Here is an 18,886-nt window from a genome sequence, read left to right as displayed (position 1 = left end):
TAACCATGATAAATGAATCAAAAAGTAAAAAATTATGAAACACAGGCCCAAGCCTTATACACTCTCTCCAGGAATCATGAGCACAACATGGACTATGCTGCCTGGATTTGAAGACATGGAGCCTGCATGGTTCTGTAGAGTTCCCCTATTCCTGACCTGACTTGGGGGTGGGATGGTCTGGGGGCTAAGCAGGATAAACCCAAAGCCAAACACTAAAACCAACTGGTCTCAGAAATTAAGGGCTATGACATAAAGAGAAAGCCAACATGGAATGGATTTTCTCATCAAAGACTGAGAAAGGAGAAAGAAGTCTAGAACTGAGATCAAAGCCATTGCTTCAAATGCACTAGAGAATTCACAAAAAGGAATTAAAATAATCATATAAAATTAAAACATTCAGGGGCTGGAGAGATGTTTGGCAGTTAAGGTGCTTGCCTGCAAAGCCAAATGACCCAGGTTCGATTCCCCAGGACGCATATAAGCCAGATGCACCAGGTGGCACATGTGTCTGGAGTTTGTTTGCAGTGGCTGGATACCCAGTTATGCCCATTTTCTCTCCCTTCTCTTATTCTCTCTCTCTCTCAAATAAGTAAATATTAAAAAGAAAACATTGAGAAAGCCGGGTGTGGTGATGCATGCCTTTAATCCCAGCAGTAGGGAGGCAGAAGTAGAAGGTGAATCACCATGAGTTCGAAGCCACCCTGAGATTACATAGTAAATTCCAGGTCAGCCTGAGCTAGAGTGAAACCCTACCTTGAAAACCAAAACTAAATAAATAAAAATAAAAAATTTAAAAATTTTGAAAAAGAAAACATTGAGGGCTGGAAAGATGGCTCAGTGGTCAAAGTGCTTGCTTGTAAATCCTAACAGCCCAGATCCACTTCCCCACCACCCACATAAAGCCAGATGCTCCAAGTGACACAGGCATCCGGAGCTTGTTTGAAGTGGCTAGAGGGCCTGGCACGCCCATTCTCTCTCTTTCTCTCCATGTGTGTGTGTGTGTGTCTGCATTCAAATAAAGTACTTCTAAAGAATGAAAAATGAAAAGCACTGATATGAAACTGTAAGTTATGTACATCATATACATTTGCAGGGGGGAACAAGAGTGGCACTCTCTATTTCCCAGCAGCATGTGACAACCCAAGACCTTGCTCTTAGATGCAACTCCAAACTGTCAAATCAGTAGGGGGACAAAGTGCTCTAGAACCATGAGTGGCAGAGCAGTACAGAAGTTTCTGGTCATCTGGAACAACATTGTCCAATAGAATCATACTGCAGTCCACATGAATTCATTTTCCTAGTGGCCATAATTTTAAAATGAGAACAAATTCACTTAAGTATAGGGATATATTTTATTTAACTCAATATATCCAAAATATTGTCAGTTCTTACTGCCTTCATTATCTATTATACATTTTGTGTTTACAGACTACTTCAGCCCTAATGCAAAATCTTCACTAATAATACTTAAACTGAATTAAGATTTATACACTTTCCAATTGGAAAAATAGATTCATAAACATAATGGTTCCAAACATATGTAAGTTTTCTAAGAATGTCACTGAACGTTTGTTTATAAGTTTAAATTGAAATTAATTAGAATTAAATGTAATTGTTTCTGTTCCTCAGTCACACTGGTCATATTTCCAGTGCTGCATGGCCATGGGGCTAATGGCTACCATATGGGATAGCTGGAAAACTAGAACCAGGTATCCGAAAAAGTAATGCCAGTAATCTGGCAAAAAAAAAAAAAATTCTTGGCAAACTGAGTATGCTTAGGTATTAGAGTGGAGCTCTTAAATCATTGAGTTCTATCATATTTAACTATACTGATTTCATAATATTGGAGATAATATTGTGTTCATAATTTTCATTATGTTAAAGTCCTATCACAATTGAGGGCACAAAATATCTTTTATAATTATTTTGTGATCTTTCCATAGTTTACCAGAGCACAGGGCTTGCTGATCAATAATTGTCAATGAATTGATATAACTGATTGTGGATAACATTACAGTTCTGCAAAAACAATTTAAATGATGAAAAGCCACAGATTATATTCTCTTCAGTGATTCAGAAGAAATGCTTGTAACATTTCCTGAAGATGAAGGAAGAATTTCTAGGAATAGACAAGAAGACAAATGCTTGAGCAAAGCTGACTGTGGGGACAGTAGAGCAAAAAGAGTACAAGGTGGGTGCTTTTTGACAGAATACAGATTGCATGACAGGAGGTGACCCAGAGAGATACCTGCAGTGTTGAAAATCCGTCTCTGTGGTAGGGATTTACATGAAAGGGGAGCTTTTGTATAAAACTAGAAGAAATGACATGATTTACACATCACTCAAAGAGAATTAATCCTTGCATTCCTGGAGAGGCAAAAACAGACTTGACACTTACAATCATACCTATGCAAATGGATGAGGAAGAGGTAAGTCAAGATACTGTAGATTGTGTGCTAGCTCAAGGCCAGCCTAGGTTATGTAGTGAACTCTTGTCTCAAAAAAAAAATAAAATAAAAATAGTAATGATTTTAAAAGAAGATACTGTAGTTAGTACCACAAAGAAAGGTCACACAATAATAGAGTACACACTTAAAATTGTACATAGGATGTCTAAAGGAGCCTAAATTCTAGCCAAAGGATATATTAAATACTGAATACACCTGTCCTCAAAGGTTGTTTGTGAGATACCCTAACCACTACACATGTGTTTAAAATGCCTGAAAGTCTTTTCTATAAAAGAAAAAATAAGTTAGCTGTTTACATGCTATTTTTCATGTATAAACTGCTCTTTGCTGTATAAGAAGGGGGGCAGTGCAGTTCTGGGACCTCCACCTCCTCAAACATGAACACAGTTTGATAGTCTGCAAATAACTTAATAGTGAGACAGAGTTTGTAATTTCTATCACAGCAACTTTGGAACTATAAACATGTGTGATGAATTGCCTGTGGGTAGATTAGGTTTCTAAGCCACTCTATCGAGCAGACTCAAGACATGACAAGGAAGGGTGCCTTCTTTGTATTTAGTTATTGGATTTTTTTTTTTTTTCTTTGAACCTGTTGAGTCTAATTTGTTTTCCTAAGAGGAGTCAGTGTATTCTCCTGAATGTAGCGGTGAGCCTACTGAACTCTGCCACAAGAACACTACTGGTTTTCTGCATTTGTAGGAAAGATATAAAGGGGCCACCATGTTCAAGCAAGATGGTGACTGAGATCCCCATTTTCTGAGTACTATCACTTAGGCCAAATCATAAAGAACCATAACATAACCAAGTTCATCACAACACCATCAACCTCTGTATTCCCATCCATGCCAGCTCCAACAATGCATCCAGGAGTCCAGCTCAGTCCCTGACTAGTCCAGTGTCCCCCCAGTAATGCACATATCACGTCCTACTGAATCTCACATGACCATTTTTTTTTTGCATCAATCATATTCACTCTCATATAAGATGGACCTTGTTAAAAGGATAGCTTGTTTACTCCTTTTTACAAATCTTAGCTGTCATGATGTCTCAGCAAGATTAAAATGAGCCAGGACTTTAAGTCTTCTTGCCTAGGGAATTACAGATGAGGTAGCAACATAATTGCCAAAAAAAAAAAAAAAAAAAAAAATGAAGCAACTAGGTTCTTTTGCGTCTAGGAATCAATTGCTCAAATTATGACGCATACATTCTACACAATTCTACTATACAATGCATAGGTCCTGACTACATAAAGTATAGTGGACATCGTGGTAAATATTGGCAATAAAAAAGTCAATGGGGGAGGCAGCTGGAGAGATGGCTTAGCAGTTAAGGAATTTGCCTGAAAAGCAAAAGGACCCACATAAGGCCAGATGTACAAGGTGTGAATGCAACTGGAGTTCATGTGCAATGGCTGGATTCTCTCTCCTCTCACTCTGTCTCTTCCTCTCCCTCTTGCTACCTGTCTCTCTCAAATAAATAAATAAATAAATAAATAAATAAATAAATAAATAAATAAAATATGAAAATATCAATGTGGTTGATATTCTCAAGGAAGTCATAGTCACGATGAACATATTAAATAATAACTGTTATAAGATCTCACAGAGAAGAGAAAAAAAATCAATGCTTCCTGGAAAGGTTTTTCGAGGGAGCTGAAAACTGACTGTGCTAGATTTTATAGGATGAGTAAATGACTTAAAACTGTGTTAAGCACAATGAAGCAAATAGTTTTATAGGTAATTAAAAGAGGATAAAAAAGAGAATAGGAGACAGGCAGAGCAAGGGAGTCAGAGGGACAGAGACCAGGGAGAGAATTTGACATTGACTGAGGGTCCCAGGAGATTTTGCTGGCCAAATAAAATTGGGGCAAGGAAATAGAGAAGATGGAGATAAAAGTTCTTCCCTGACCTCCTGAGGGAATATTCTCTTGGAAGTATGAAGACAGTAACTAAAAGAGAGGAAGGAGAATTTTCTGAAAGAATTTGAAATGAATTTACATCTAACCCCAATGGATCTAGTTAAAAAGTAACCTTACTTCTTTCTTGGTCTCAAAATATCCAATTACTGGAGTTGCCTTAAGAAGAATTTGCATGTCTTTCTTTTAAACATATAATTGAAAAAAAATACTTTGTAACTATAACAATGGTTCTTAAGAAAGGTGAAATTTTAGGAGGAACTACTGTGGAATGTATTCAAAGAGAACATAACAGGTCAGTTTTAGTAGCTTCCTTTGAGCAACATCGCAGTACAGAAGTAATAAGCCCATGTTCCAAGTTCTAGCTAAGCACTCAATGTGTGCAAGCTTTGTTCATCCTCCGAAGACACAGGACGGAGCTATTATGAGGAGCCCATTTTACAGATGTACATTCCAAGGCACTAACAGATGAAGTGACTTATTCCAGGCCACACAGCAGAGAAATGGCCAAGCCAACATTCAAACCCAGGCTATCTGTTTTCAGAGCCGAAGTTCTTAATTACCACACCCTACTATTTCTAGAATGGAAATACAAAACATATAAGTTCTGGCAATACAAATGAAAAAGCTGAGCAAAACAGTAACAACTTCTATTTTCCAGTAGTCATGTCAGCAGTCAAAAGTTATGTTGCTGTGTGTCCTCTGAGATTGTTTTAGTTAATAAAACAATTATGGAAATGAGCAACAAAGCTATGTTTAAGTGAATATAATTAAGTTCTGGAAATGAGCCATTTCTATCTCATAAACATCTATTTGTATTGCCATTTTGTTCTAGTAGATAAATTTAAAAAAAAAAAAAAGAAAGAAACAACTTAAACCAGTCCAGCCGTTAGAGAGTGATGTCTCTAGGATGACATAGACCGCGGGGGCCTCTTTGCTCAAGTAAATGCTGACAACAGCTCCAGCATTAATAAAAGCCAGATGGTCAGAAGAATGGGACGTCTCTGCTCCAAAATAGGAAATACTTCCACGAAACTCCATCCCAACTCGGTCTTTGGCAAGTTTCTGTGTGTGTGTGTGTGTGTGTGTGTGTGTGTGTGTGTGTGCTATGTTTTATGTATGCATGGTTATAGTGCAAAAACCTCTTCAAATGAACAGAGGAGCTTAGCATGAGAGTCTGTGCAACAATTTATGCTTTATCTTTTGCTGTCTTATATAAGACATTCTGACTGCCGTACTCTCAGTGACAGTAGTGGAGAGATCAGTGTTATACGAATATAACTCACAAGTATTTTTACTTCCGAAATACATAAACCAAGATAAGGCAACCTCCTTTTTGGAAGACAATAAAGTCTATCATATAGTATCAATAGATACCTAACCAATAAATATTAAAGTAAGTATTAAAGAAGTAGAATAGAGTCTATTCCTTCAATTAAAAGACTCCAATTATTTTCTAAAGTCAGTAGTCTGTCCAGATGCAAAGAAAGTTAAGGTGTAAAATAAATCAAAAGAACAGATTGTTAATCTCAGCTCTCTCCTGAAATCATTCTACCTCCATTGCTTAATTTTTCTTTTTGGATAATCCAAGATAATGCCTCACTGGATTGTTGTGGAGATAATAAAGCAAAGTGAATCACCAGGAATTGGCTATGGATGAGTCATATAAAAACATATAAAATGTGAATATTATTTATATAAATCATATTATCTCTCCAGCTCACAGTTTTAACATAAAAGACATTCTACTTACTATGTAGGAATTAAACTACTACCGTATTAAAATGGATAAGACAGTTATCAGGAAAGAAAATCATTGTCTTTCTAAAACATAATCTTCAATATGTATAAAGTGTGGACCATAATAGAGTTAGTAAAGATAAAAATGTACTTACGTGGTGGCAAATAAGTAAAGGTCTGCACAGGGAGGGAGGTCACAGTGGTGGAAAAGTGAGAGAGAAGTTTATAATCCCTACACCACACACTTGGTTTATGCCCTGGAAAGCCATAGACAGAGCAGGCAGCTGTGGAAGCCCATCATGTTGATTTAATTAGCTTTGAAGATATGTTCTATGATCTCCATGTTATACAACTGGGGAAGTTTACTCCAACGAATGGCAAAAGGCCCACTTACAGATGCTGTTGAAACTCAATAAAATTGAAACTCATGAAAAAAAAAAAAAGAGGAAAACTTCCTTTCTTTGTATGTTAACAGCCTCCATTTTCTCTGTTAGGAGTTTTCAAGCAAAGGCTCTCATAGATTGCAACAACAATTACTATGAAGGACTTTCACTGCCATGTCTCGCTCAGGACTAATTGCTTATGAGGATTATTTAACCAAACCTACCTAACTAGATTGCATCTCCCCATACTCAACATCAAAAAGTGCTGTGGATCATTTGTTCCTTAAAACATAAACTTTGTTCCTTAAAACATAAACATAAAATTTTGTACTGTTACAATCATGATCCCCAAAGCCAGAGGGAAAGTAGTTTTTGTCTTTCTGGCCAACACTAGCTTTTCTGTTACCAAATTTGTCCTTCTGTTTTTAGTTTGAGACCATGTTTGGAATTTTGTATATTGTAGCAATCACTCTTTTAAATTAGCCTTCGCTTTCCCTACTCAGACACTGAGTTCAGACTATGAATCACTGGATATTTGGGAAAAACAATATTCCTGTATTAAGTATGGATTTTTTTTTCTAAACTCAGCTCAACATTATGGCATTTTTAAGGAATTTAATTTTATATTGCATTTATATTTCTTGCCAATGCATACACACCTTCCATCAGGCTTGCTTCATATCCAGATGTTTTATTGTGGCAACTTTAGATCCAAAGCAAAGAAATAAATATGCAAAGAATAATTATGTCAATTACCACATTGTTGACCAATTTAAAACTCTGAAAACCTTCTGAGTGAGATAAGGGGAGAGTTTGGTGTCACAGAGAATGCTTTTCATCAACTTCAAGTTCTCAGTGGAAGCTCTGTGTTCAATGGGATCACAAGAAAGCATACTGAATGCCAACATATCTCAATAATTTCAGGTGGCAGACACCTCAACAGTCGCTAATAAATCACATATTGCAATATAATGGAATAGTTAGGGATGAGGTCACTCCTGATAAAAATTTAAATTATTCCTTACTAAACATCAAAATATCATAAAATTTGATATAAAACAGTTTATATACTATACAGGCACATTTGGGAAAAAATAAACTTACTTTGCATACATTTCCAGAAGAGCTTTGCAGTGCAGAAACACATTCCCTTCTGTCCAAGTTCTTATAGCTTCTAAAGACTAGCACATGCTCCTATGGCAGACTTGAAATGAGGTTGTTCACAGATGAGGAAATGTGGAGGCTACATGTTCAGTGTATGTCTTTCAGACAAACTGAACCAGAAACAAGGACAAATACACTAAATTCTTTACAGCTCCCTGAAGTCATATTCTATATATTATCTCTTTTTCTCTATGTTATCTTGTATAAAATTTAATGGGTATTTTATGCCAAACATTCCACTTAAAAACCGCAAGTAAAAATTATCACTGTGAGGGCTGGAGGGCTGGCTTAGCAGTTAAGGAATTTTCCTGCAAAGCCAAAGGACCCAAGTTAGATTCCCCAGGACCCACATTAGCCAGATGCACAAGGAGGTGCATGCATCTGGAGTTGCTTTGCAGTTTGGGAGGCCCTGAAGGGCCCATTCTCCCCCCCCCCCATCTCTCTCTCACTCTCCCTCAAATAAATAATTAAAAAAACATATTTTAAAAAATAATTGTGAGAAAGTTAAAATTAAAGAGTTATTCAAAAATTCACATTGTTTATAAAATAATACTGTTGTAAGCCAGTTTCAAAACTGATTCAAAATAGTTGTTCATATATTAAGAATAAAGAATTGGAGCTGGAGAGGTTTCTCTGTGCTTAAGGCATTTTCCTAAAAATCCTAATGACCCAGGTTTGATTTCCCAGTACTCACATAAAAGCAATACATACAAAGTGGTACATGTACCTGGAGTTCAACTGCAGCAGCTAGAGGCCTTGGGCATGCCCATTCTCTCTGTGTGTATCTCTTCTCTCTCTCTGCTTACAAATTATTTTTTTAAACATTATAAATAATATTATAAATAAAGGAGTGATAGAAATTCTCAATGTCTAAAATAAATTTTTAATCCTTTTTTTAAACATTTTTAAAAATTTTGTTTATTTATTTGCAAGCAGAGAGAGAGAAGAGAGACAGACAGAGAAAGAGTGGGCATGCCTCTAGCCACTGCAAACAAACTCCAGATGCATGTGCCCTTTGTGCATCTGGCTTACAAGGGTCCTGGAGAATTGAATCTGGGTCCTTTGGCTTCACAGGCAAATGCCTTAATCGTTAAGCCATTTCTTCAGCCCCTAAAATAAATTTTGTATGTGAAGCACTGCATTCAAAATTGAACTAACAGAGCCGGGAATGGTGGCGCATGCCTTTAATCCCAGCACTCGGGAGGCAAAGGTAGGACAATTACCGCGAGTTTGAGGTCACCCTGAGGCTACATAGTTAATTCCAGGTCAGCCTGGGCCAGAGTGAGACCCTACCTCAAAAAACCAAAAAAAAAAAAAAAAAAAAAAAAAATCAACTAACAAACTTTAACTCTAGGACATTTACTTTTACTCACTGTTGGGCATTCAGACTACTTCTGATTTTTGTTCATTACAGGTAAAGCTAAACAAACAAAAACATAGAATCTCATGTACATATGTGGACATATCCTTTCTCCTACATGGAGTAGATTCCTAGGATTGGAATGAATGCATCACATGACAGCTACATATAATTTTTAAGAAGCTGACATGCTGTTTTATAAAGTACATTTCTATCAATGCTGGTCAGTGCTTGGTAAAACCAGACTTTTTTTTTTTAGCAAATAAACCTCTTTTTTTAAAAAAAAATTTCATTCATTTTTATTTAGTTGAGAGTGACAGAGAGAGAAAGAGGCAGAGAGAAAAAGAGAGAGAGAATGGGCAAATGGGTGCTCCAGGGCCTCCAGCCACAGCAAAAGAACTCCAGATGTTCGCCCCTTGTGCATCTGCCTAACGTGGGTCCTGGGGAATCAAGCCTCCAACAGGGGTCCTTAGGCTTCACAGGCAAGCACGTAACCGCTAAGCCATCTCTCCAGCCCCAAGTCAGACATTTAATTTAAGCCATTCTCGAAAGTTTATTTAGTACTCTTATTGTGATTTTGACTCACATTTCTTTAATGACTAACAGCCTTTTCATGTCACTTGCTGTAGCAAACAGCTTCAGGCCACCAAGATGCACTTCTGGACCAGGTGCACTTATGGAGGAAGGGACATTTACTGAAGCTTACAGGTCCAGGGGAAGTTCCATAATGGCAGAAGAAGCTGGCCTCCTTACAGAGGCTAGAACCCAGAGAGAAAAAGCAACACCATCACCAGCACAAGCAAGCACACTTTAGGAACTCCAGGAAGAACTAAAGCAGTCTGCATATCTATAGAATGGAATTCCAAATCTTCCACCACACCTTAGGGCTGGAATCTAGGATCTGCCCAGGGACACCTCCTCCAACCAGGTGGCTATGGATCTAAATTACAAACTTTAATAAAATTCTGAATATATTGAAAGCCATCTGTTTAAACTACCACACTTGCCAACTCTATTTTTTTTAGTGAAATATCTGTTCAAATGGTTTACCTATTTTCATTAAATTATCTTTTTGTTCCCTTCCTAGTGAGAATTGAGAGTCCTTTTGCATATTTGACAATGAGACTTTTGTCAGAAATCAATGTTGTAAACACATTCTCCCACTGCAAAACTTAATGTTCATTATTCTCTGTCAAAACACAGAGATTTTCATTTTGAAGTCCAATTAGTAGAGCTTTTGCTTTAAGTACGGTATCTAAGAACTCCACCTAATTTAAAGTTAAAATTTTTTTCTTCTGTTTTCTTGTAGTTCATAATTTTAAGTTTTACACTCAGTATCATAACACATTTTGAAGTGTTTTGTTTGTATTTTATGGTTTATGGTTTCCTTTTGTTTTGTATAATTGTTCTCCAATTATTCAAGCATCATTTCTGTATTTTGGTGAGCGAGATTGCATTGTTGACAATGAAACCTAGGTCTTAAAAAAATGCAGGGCAAGCACTCCTCCACTCTTCCCCAAGCAATCAATCATAAGTTGTTAAAAACATTGTACTTGTCTAGCTAGATTGCCTTGGCCCCTTTTTGACTATAGACATTTGGATCTACATCCTAATTCTCTGTCCTATTTCATTGATATATATCAATACCAAAACCACAGTGCCATTCTTTTTATTATAGTTGACTTCTTTTTTATATTATTTATTTACTTGTGTGTATGTGTGTTTGTACACATGTTGTGTACCACACTGCACATATGGAAGTCAGAGGACAACTTTGGGGGTCTGTGTTCCACCTCCTTTGAAGCAGAGGCTTTTGCAGCTGCAAGCAAACTGCCATACTGGAAACCACCAGCAAACTAACTGGTTTACTGGTTGTAGATCACACTGGCTCCCCCTCCCATTGTGGTGGAGACATTGGGAGCACAGATGAAGCTGCCATTTTGCATCTAGTTTTGTGTAACTGCTGGAGAATTGAATGCCAGCCACTGAGTCATCTTCCCAGCCACTTATTGTAGCTTTGTAATAAATATTTATAATAGGTAATTGAAGAACAATTGCATTCTTTTCTAGAAATTGAGTATGAATTCTATCCACTCATAAAAGTTTTATAGTCCTATTCTCAGTTTCTAAAAATGTTGCCCATTGGAGTTTTGATTGGAATTTTATTGTTTTTAATAGATCAGATTGAGAACTGATATCATAGTGATGCTGAGACTTCTGGTCCTTTTTAACAATATACCTCTCCATGTTTAATGGTTTGCTCCCTTTATTTCACTATTGCTAATGCATTTGGGCAGGGGCTTCTAAGGTAGGGTCTCACTGTAGCCACACTGAATTCAGTATGTAGTCTCAGGGTGGCCTTGAACTCACAGTGATCCTCTTACCTCTGCCTGCCAAGGCATACACCACCACACATGACTGCCAGTCTATTTCTGCTTAGCTATTGCGGTGGCAGGAATCCAATGACCCCACAAACTCATGCTTTCTGAATGCTTGGACCCCAGCTGACAGCAATTTGTGAGGTGGAAACTTGCTGGAGGAGATGTGTTCTTGGGGGCAAACTCAGGGGTAGTAAGCCAGCTTCCCCATGTTTAGAGTTTGTCTTACTCTCCTATTACTGTTTCTCACTTGCTGTGACAGAGGGGATGTCAAGCCTATGCTCATGCCATTCTTTCCCCTGCCATCATGGAACTTCCCCATGAGACCGTAAGCCTAAATAAAACTTTCTTCCCATCAGCATTTATTTTCATTTAAATTTTTGATGTTTTCTATCCTTACTGTTACTGGGGTAAGGTGGAATCTCATAGTTGTTTTAATTTGCATTTCCCTGCTGATAAAGGATGATGAACATTTTCTTAAGTGTGTGTTTGTCATTTGTATTTCTTCCTCTGTGAACTGCCTGTCCAGCTTTTTGCCACATTTTGTGAGTGGGCTGTTTGACTTTTTATTGTTTATGCTTTTGAGTTCTTTGTAGATTGTAAAGATTAGGCCCCTGTCAGTTGGATATTCAACAAATATTTTTTCCCATTCTGTGGGTAATCTATTGGCTTTGCTTATTGTATACTTGTCTTTGAAGAAACTCTCCAACTTCATGTGATCCCATTGGTTGAGTAACTGTTTAAGATCCTGTGCTACTAGGGTTTTGTTCAGGAAGTCTTTTTGTATTCCTATATCATGGAAAGTTCCACCTATATTTTCTTCCAGTAGTAGCCAAGTTTCTGGTCTTATATTGAAAGAGGAGAGATTGCAATGGACATAAGTGAAACTGGGAGAATCATCAGGACTTATTTCAAAAACCTCTACTCCACAAAACTGGATAATATGGGGGAAATGGATAAATTCCTGGACACATACCATCTACCAAAGCTAAACTCAGAGCAGACTAATCTCCTAAACAAACCTATCACACTCATTGAGATTGAAAACATAATTAAAAACCTCCCCCAAAAGAAGATTCCAGGACCAGATGGCTTCTCAGCTGAATTCTATCAAACCTTCATGGAAGAACTCAAACCAATCCTCCTCAAACTATGCCACACAATTTAAGAACAGGGAAAGCTCCCCAACTCCTTCTATGAAGTTAGTATCACCCTAATTCCAAAACCAGGCAGAGATGCCACAAGAAAAGAAAACTACCAGCCTATTTCCCTGATGAACTTAGATGCAAAGATTCTGAACAAAATCCTCACAAACCAAATCCAACAACACATCAAAAGCATTGTTGATCTTGAACAAGTGGGATTCATCCAAGAAATGCAGGGGATGTTCAACATACAGAAATCTGTCAATGTAAGACACCACATAAACAAGGTTAAACACAAAAACCACATGATCATTTCAATAGATGCAGAGAAAGCCTTTGACAAAATACATCACTTCATGATCAAAACATTGGAGAGAATTGGCATGGTTGGTTCATATCTTAACATAATAAAGGCAGTATACAAAGTTCCTAAGGCCCAAATAGTACTTAATGGAGAGAGACTGGAGGAATTTCCATTGAGATCAGGAACAAGACAAGGGTGTCCACTCTCACCTCTGCTCTTCAATATAGTACTGGAAGTCCTAAGTCAAGCAATAAGACAGGAGAAAGAAATAAAAGGGGTACAGTTTGGAAAGGAAGAAGTTAAGTTAGTTCTATTCACTGATGACATGATTGTATACGTAAGAGACCCGAGAGACTCCATCCCAAAACTCTTGAAGGTGATTAACTCTTATAGCAAAGTAGCAGGGTACAAAATTATTGCTCAAAAATCAGTAGCCTTCATATATGCAAATGACAAAGACACAGGGAAAGAAATAAGGGATATGGTCCCATTTTCAATAGCAACAACAACAACAAAAAAAACACCTTGGAATAACATTAACCAAGGAAGTGAAAGACCTATACAATGAAAACATAAAAAATCTCAAAAAAAGAAATTGAGGAGGACTTGAGAAAATGGAAAGACCTCCCATGCTCCTGGATAGGCACAATTAACATTGTGAAGATGGCAACCCTACCAAAGGCAATATACAGATTTAATGCAATTTTAATTAAAATCCCAACATTGTTTTTCATAGAGATAGAGAAAATGGTCTCAATGTTCATATGGAAAGGCAGAAGGCCTCAGATATCCTAGCACAGATCCTCAGCAAAAAAACAAAAAAAATACCTCTGGAGGCATCACCATACCTGATCTAAAGCTATATTACAAAGCCATCATAATAAAAACAGCATGGTACTGGCATAAAAACAGGAGTATAGACTAATGGAATAGAACTGAGGACCTGGACTTTGGGTCAAGCAATTACAGCTTCTTGATATTTGGCAAAGGCCCTAACAGTATAGACTGGAAAAAAGACAGCATCTTCAACAAATAGGACTGGACAAACTGGATAACCATATGCAGGAAATTGAAACTTGATCCACATCTCTCGCCATGCACAACACTCAAATCGAAATGGATCAATTCCTTTCTTACATGTGGAGTTGTTAAAGCTTTTATTTCTTCTTGAGTGATTTTTGGTCATTTGTGTCTTTCAAGAAATTTGTATATTTCTTCTAATGTATCAAATTTATTCCTACAGTTTATCCTTTAACAACATATAAGCTATATTGAAGTTATCTCATACTGTTTTTATATTTGCATGTGTGTGGTCTGTGTGCATGTGCATATATGTCTGAGTATTTACATATGTGAAGGCACATGCGTGTGTGTGGATGGGTGCATGTACATATGTTTTCTCATGTATGTGGAGGCCAAAAGTCAATTTCATTTGCCCACCTACTTTTATATTGAGACAAAGTCTCACACTGGGTGTAGAGGTCACTTATTCAGCTAGACAAACCAGCCAGCAAGCCTTAGGGACCCACCTGTCTCCGCTTCCCCAGCATTGGGAATATACCAGGTGTGATGGTTTATAGTGATTGTTAACTGGACAGCATGTAGTGTTACCTGGAGGGATTATCTAGATTAAGTTAGCCTCTGAACATGAGGAATTATCCTGATCAGAGTGAGACAGGAAACCCCACCTTGTTTGTGGATGGTCCCTTCCCATGGGCTGGGGTCCTAGACTGTATAAAAAGGCAAGGGCTGGCTGTGCATGAACATAGATCATCCTCTGATTCCTGACTCTGGTGAGAGGTCATGCCAGCTTCCCTTCCCAGCCTGCCATGTCTTCTCTGCCATGATGAAAGCTCCCCTCAAAACTGTAAGCTTACTTAAACCCTTTTTCTTCCATAAGCAGCTTCTGGCAGAGCATTTTGTCCCAGTAATGAAAAAGTAATTGTTCTACGAGTTTCCGCAGCATATTACATTGGTGTTGAGAATTTGAACTCAGATCTTCATGCTTGTGCGGCAAGCACCTTACCCTCCAACCTATTGCCAAGGCCACATCTCCTATTCTTGATACACGGTGTGTCTTTACTCTGTGTTTTAATTATCATTTGTGTGAGAGTTTTGCCAGTTTTCTTCGTTCTACAACAAAATCTGCTTTTAATTTCATTGACTTTTTTCTGTTACTTTTTTTGTTTCCGGTTTTAACAGGCTCCCATTATGACCTTTATTATTTTATTCTTTTACTTACCTTGGGTTTAATTTGTTCTTCTTTCTCAATATATAAGGTCACCGCTTTTAACTCTCTTATGTTATACTTTCATTTTACTTCAAGTCACAATAACTTAGGATTGACTTTTAATTTCTTTCGTGACCCATGAGTTATTTAGCAGTCTGTTACTTGTTTTCTAAGTTTGGGGAAATATTTCAGATAACTTTGTAAATATATGGAGACTAGTTTAATGGTCTAGAATATAGTCTGGTTTTCTAAGTGTTCTATGTTCACGTAGGAAAAAAAAAAATGAAAATTTTAGGCTCGGGAGAGGTCTCAGCAGTTAAAGGTATTACCTGAAAAGCCTAACTACCCAAGTTTGATGCCCCAGTACCTATGTAAAGCCAGATGCACAAAGTGGCACATGCATCTGGAGCTTGTTTGTAATGGCTTGAGACACTTCCATGTCTATTCTCTGCCTGTTTCCTTTCTTTCTATCTTTCTCGCTTCTTACAAATCAATAAATAAAAATAAAAATAAATTTTAAAGATCAAGTGTTCTTTTTTATTCTGTTTTTGTGGTATTTTCTATGAGTGTCAATTAAATCATGATAGTTGATAGTACTGTTCATGTTTCCACATTCTTACTTTCTGTATCAGATGAGAAGAGATATTGAACCGTCATTATAATTATAAATTGTACATATATTTCAATTGTCCAACTGACTAGCATTGTTTTCAGAGAAATCTTTAGTCAGTTATGCTTCTTTCCTTATTTTAAGTTTCTTTTTTTCAAAGTAGAGTCTCACTCAGGCTCACCTGGTATTCACCATGTAGTCTCAGGGTAACCTTAAATTCTTGATGATCTTCCTACCTCTGCTTCCTGAGTGCTGGGATTAAAAATGTGTGCCACCATGCCTGACTCCTTTTTTCCTTTCTTCTTGTTTTTTGGTTTTCAAGGTAGGGTCTCACTCTAGCCCAGGCTGACCTGGAATTCACTCTGTAGTCTCAGGGTGTCCTCGAACTCATGGTGATCCTCCTACTTCTGTTTTCTGAGTGTTGGGATTAAAGGCGTGCAGCAACACACTTGGCTTCTTATTTTCTTTTTATGTTCTCTGACTCTCTTGTTCCTCCTCTGACTTCATACTTCTCTCTTTTATTCTCTTCCTCTCTCCATCTGCTTCCAAGATGAGTCTCCATGTAGTTTTCTTAATATATCTGCACTTTAAGGTTCATGAGGTATTATATGCATACAATTAAAGCTTTCATAAAATTAATAAATTTTTCAGCCTTTATCTCTTCTAATATATGCTTTGAACTTCCACTCTGAGTTCCAATCCCACCTATAATCAGGATTTAACATTGTCCCATAGCTCAATGATGCTCAACTGAATTATTTTTATATCTTCTTTCTTGTGGTAGTGCTGATGGAGCCCACAGCCTTGCACACGATGAGCAAGGACTCTAATACTGAGCCATCCCTCCGGCCTTGTTGTGTATTTTTTTTAACCAATTTCATTTTGTATAGTTTTCTATTATATCAAGCTCACTAATATTTCCTCTGCAAGAGCTAATCTGTGAATTCTATTCAGTGTACTTTTTTATTTTAGAAATTGAATATTTTGCCTTCTACGTGAAAAGTTCAACATGTCAAACCAAATTTTATTTTACGAAGAAAAGAAGTTGTATTTTCCACTCTAGGAGTTCAATTCATCTAATTTTGAATTTTCTGGATTTCCACGAAGCTTGTTAAGCATATGAAACATAATTACAATAGATGTCTTAATGTCACTGTTACTAACTTCTGGTTGCTTTAGACCAGTTGACTGCTGTCATCATTTTTGGTACTATATTTTACCTACTTTGTATGCCAGGTAGCCTTCAATTGATATCAGACTTTACAAAGTTTACCAAGTCAGTCACAGCATAATTTCCTATAAGAAATTCTAGGCTTTGTTCTATAGTACAGTAAAGTTGCATGGAAACAATTTGATCCTTTTGAGTTTCATTTAATATATTCTCTGCAGGAACAGAACAGCTTTTAAACAAAAGCTAATTATTCCCTACTAGGTAAGCAAGACCTTTATGAGTCTCTACCTTAATACTACATGAAGCACATGGACTTTGAGTCTAATAGGAAATGCCTAGAATCCTGTATGGGTACCAGTCACTATTCCTAATATTCTAGCATGATTCTTCCCCAGGCTCATTATTCTCCTCACACACATGCTCATTTAGCACTCTGCTAAATATCCACATGGGATTCTCCTCATGTCTGTAAACTCTCTCTCCCCGTGGAAACCTTTGGCCCCTGAATTCCAGCGATTTTTTTTAATCCTCTCCATATTCTTGGGAAGTCCACTAAACTATTTGCCTGGATTCACCCTGAGAGTAGAAACCCTGTCAAAGATCTAAGCTGAGGCAAGGTAGGAATCATACCACTGGGCCCGTCTCTCAATAATCACTGCTTGCCTGTGGCTGATGCACAGGACTCATGCCTTGTTTCCAGTTACACACATGAGATGATGAATCCAGTCTCTCTTACTCCCTCTGACTTGGAAGCAGTTGGAAACTTATATTCAGATATGTAAAAGCATCCAAACTTAATTTCTAGATCAAATGTATGAACTTGCCCATAGCTATAAATATTAAATGTAAGTTAAAAAAGAATAATTTCTTTTAGGAAAATATAATTTAAGAATGAGTCAGGGACCCATCATAAAATTCTAATTATCCCTCTCATAAACTTCTTATTTTTATTTATTTGAAAGAGAGCGGGGAATAGAAAGAGAATGAGAATGAAAATAACAGGGCTTCCTGCCACTGCAAGCAAACTCCATATGCTGTACCCAGCACTCTGTGCATATATGGCTGCATGTGGATACCCAGGAATTGAACCCCCAGTTGACAAGCTTTGCAAGTGCCTTTAACCTCTCAACCATTTGTTCCTCCCCTCTATTTTTTTTAAATATTTGCTCATTTTCATACACACACACACACACACACACACACACACACACACACACACACACACCTCTGTGTGCATGCCCATGTGCCAGGATCTCTTTTCATGGCAAATGGAACACCAGTGGCTTGTACCACTTTTTCTGGCTTTACATGGTGCCTAGGGAATTGAACCCCTTACCAAGTTTTGCAAGCAAGTGCCTTTAACTAGTGAGTCATTTCCTCAGTACCCCATTGAATTCTTTAATTACGATGTACAAATATACTTCTCAACTTCTAATCAATTGTCTAGTCTAAAGTGTTCTCTAGGACTCAGGGTTTGGAGTACAACCTAGGCAAATGGCCTGCTCCTTATGTGATCCTATCCTGTGGGCTCAGGGGGTCTAGAGAGTTTTTGTGGCTGAGGACATGTTAAAACACAGCTTTACTTCCTATCAGCAAGAAGTTTCCATACAGCCTCTGCCCCATTCTCTAAGGAGAAGAAAAGACAGGTAAAGAAAGTTTCCACATTTAATACATCAGCCAACTGATTTAAAACTGATCGCAAACGTCTTTTAAATAAACAAATATTTCAATTTGACAACAGAAGGTTTGAGCTAAGAAATTTTGAGGCAAGCAGTGGCTGTGACAACCCTAGGGTTTCTTTGTGTATTTAAGATTCAACAGCTGAACAAGAGAAGTCTGACTTTGGAAGTGTGTAAACAAAGGCCACCCTGCCTCCTTTCAGGAGAGTAGAATTTCAAAGCCCTACAATTTGGGAGGGAGGACTGAGGAAGGGAAGATGTGCAACTGATACCGCTGAAGTTAACTGGGAATTTGGGAAGGTGTACATGAGACAACTCATTTAGTCACTTAAGTTTTGA

This window comes from Jaculus jaculus, chromosome 6, assembly GCF_020740685.1.
Source record: "Jaculus jaculus isolate mJacJac1 chromosome 6, mJacJac1.mat.Y.cur, whole genome shotgun sequence".
Classification (NCBI taxonomy): Eukaryota; Metazoa; Chordata; class Mammalia; order Rodentia; family Dipodidae; genus Jaculus; species Jaculus jaculus.
Note: the sequence above shows the minus strand (reverse complement) of the source record.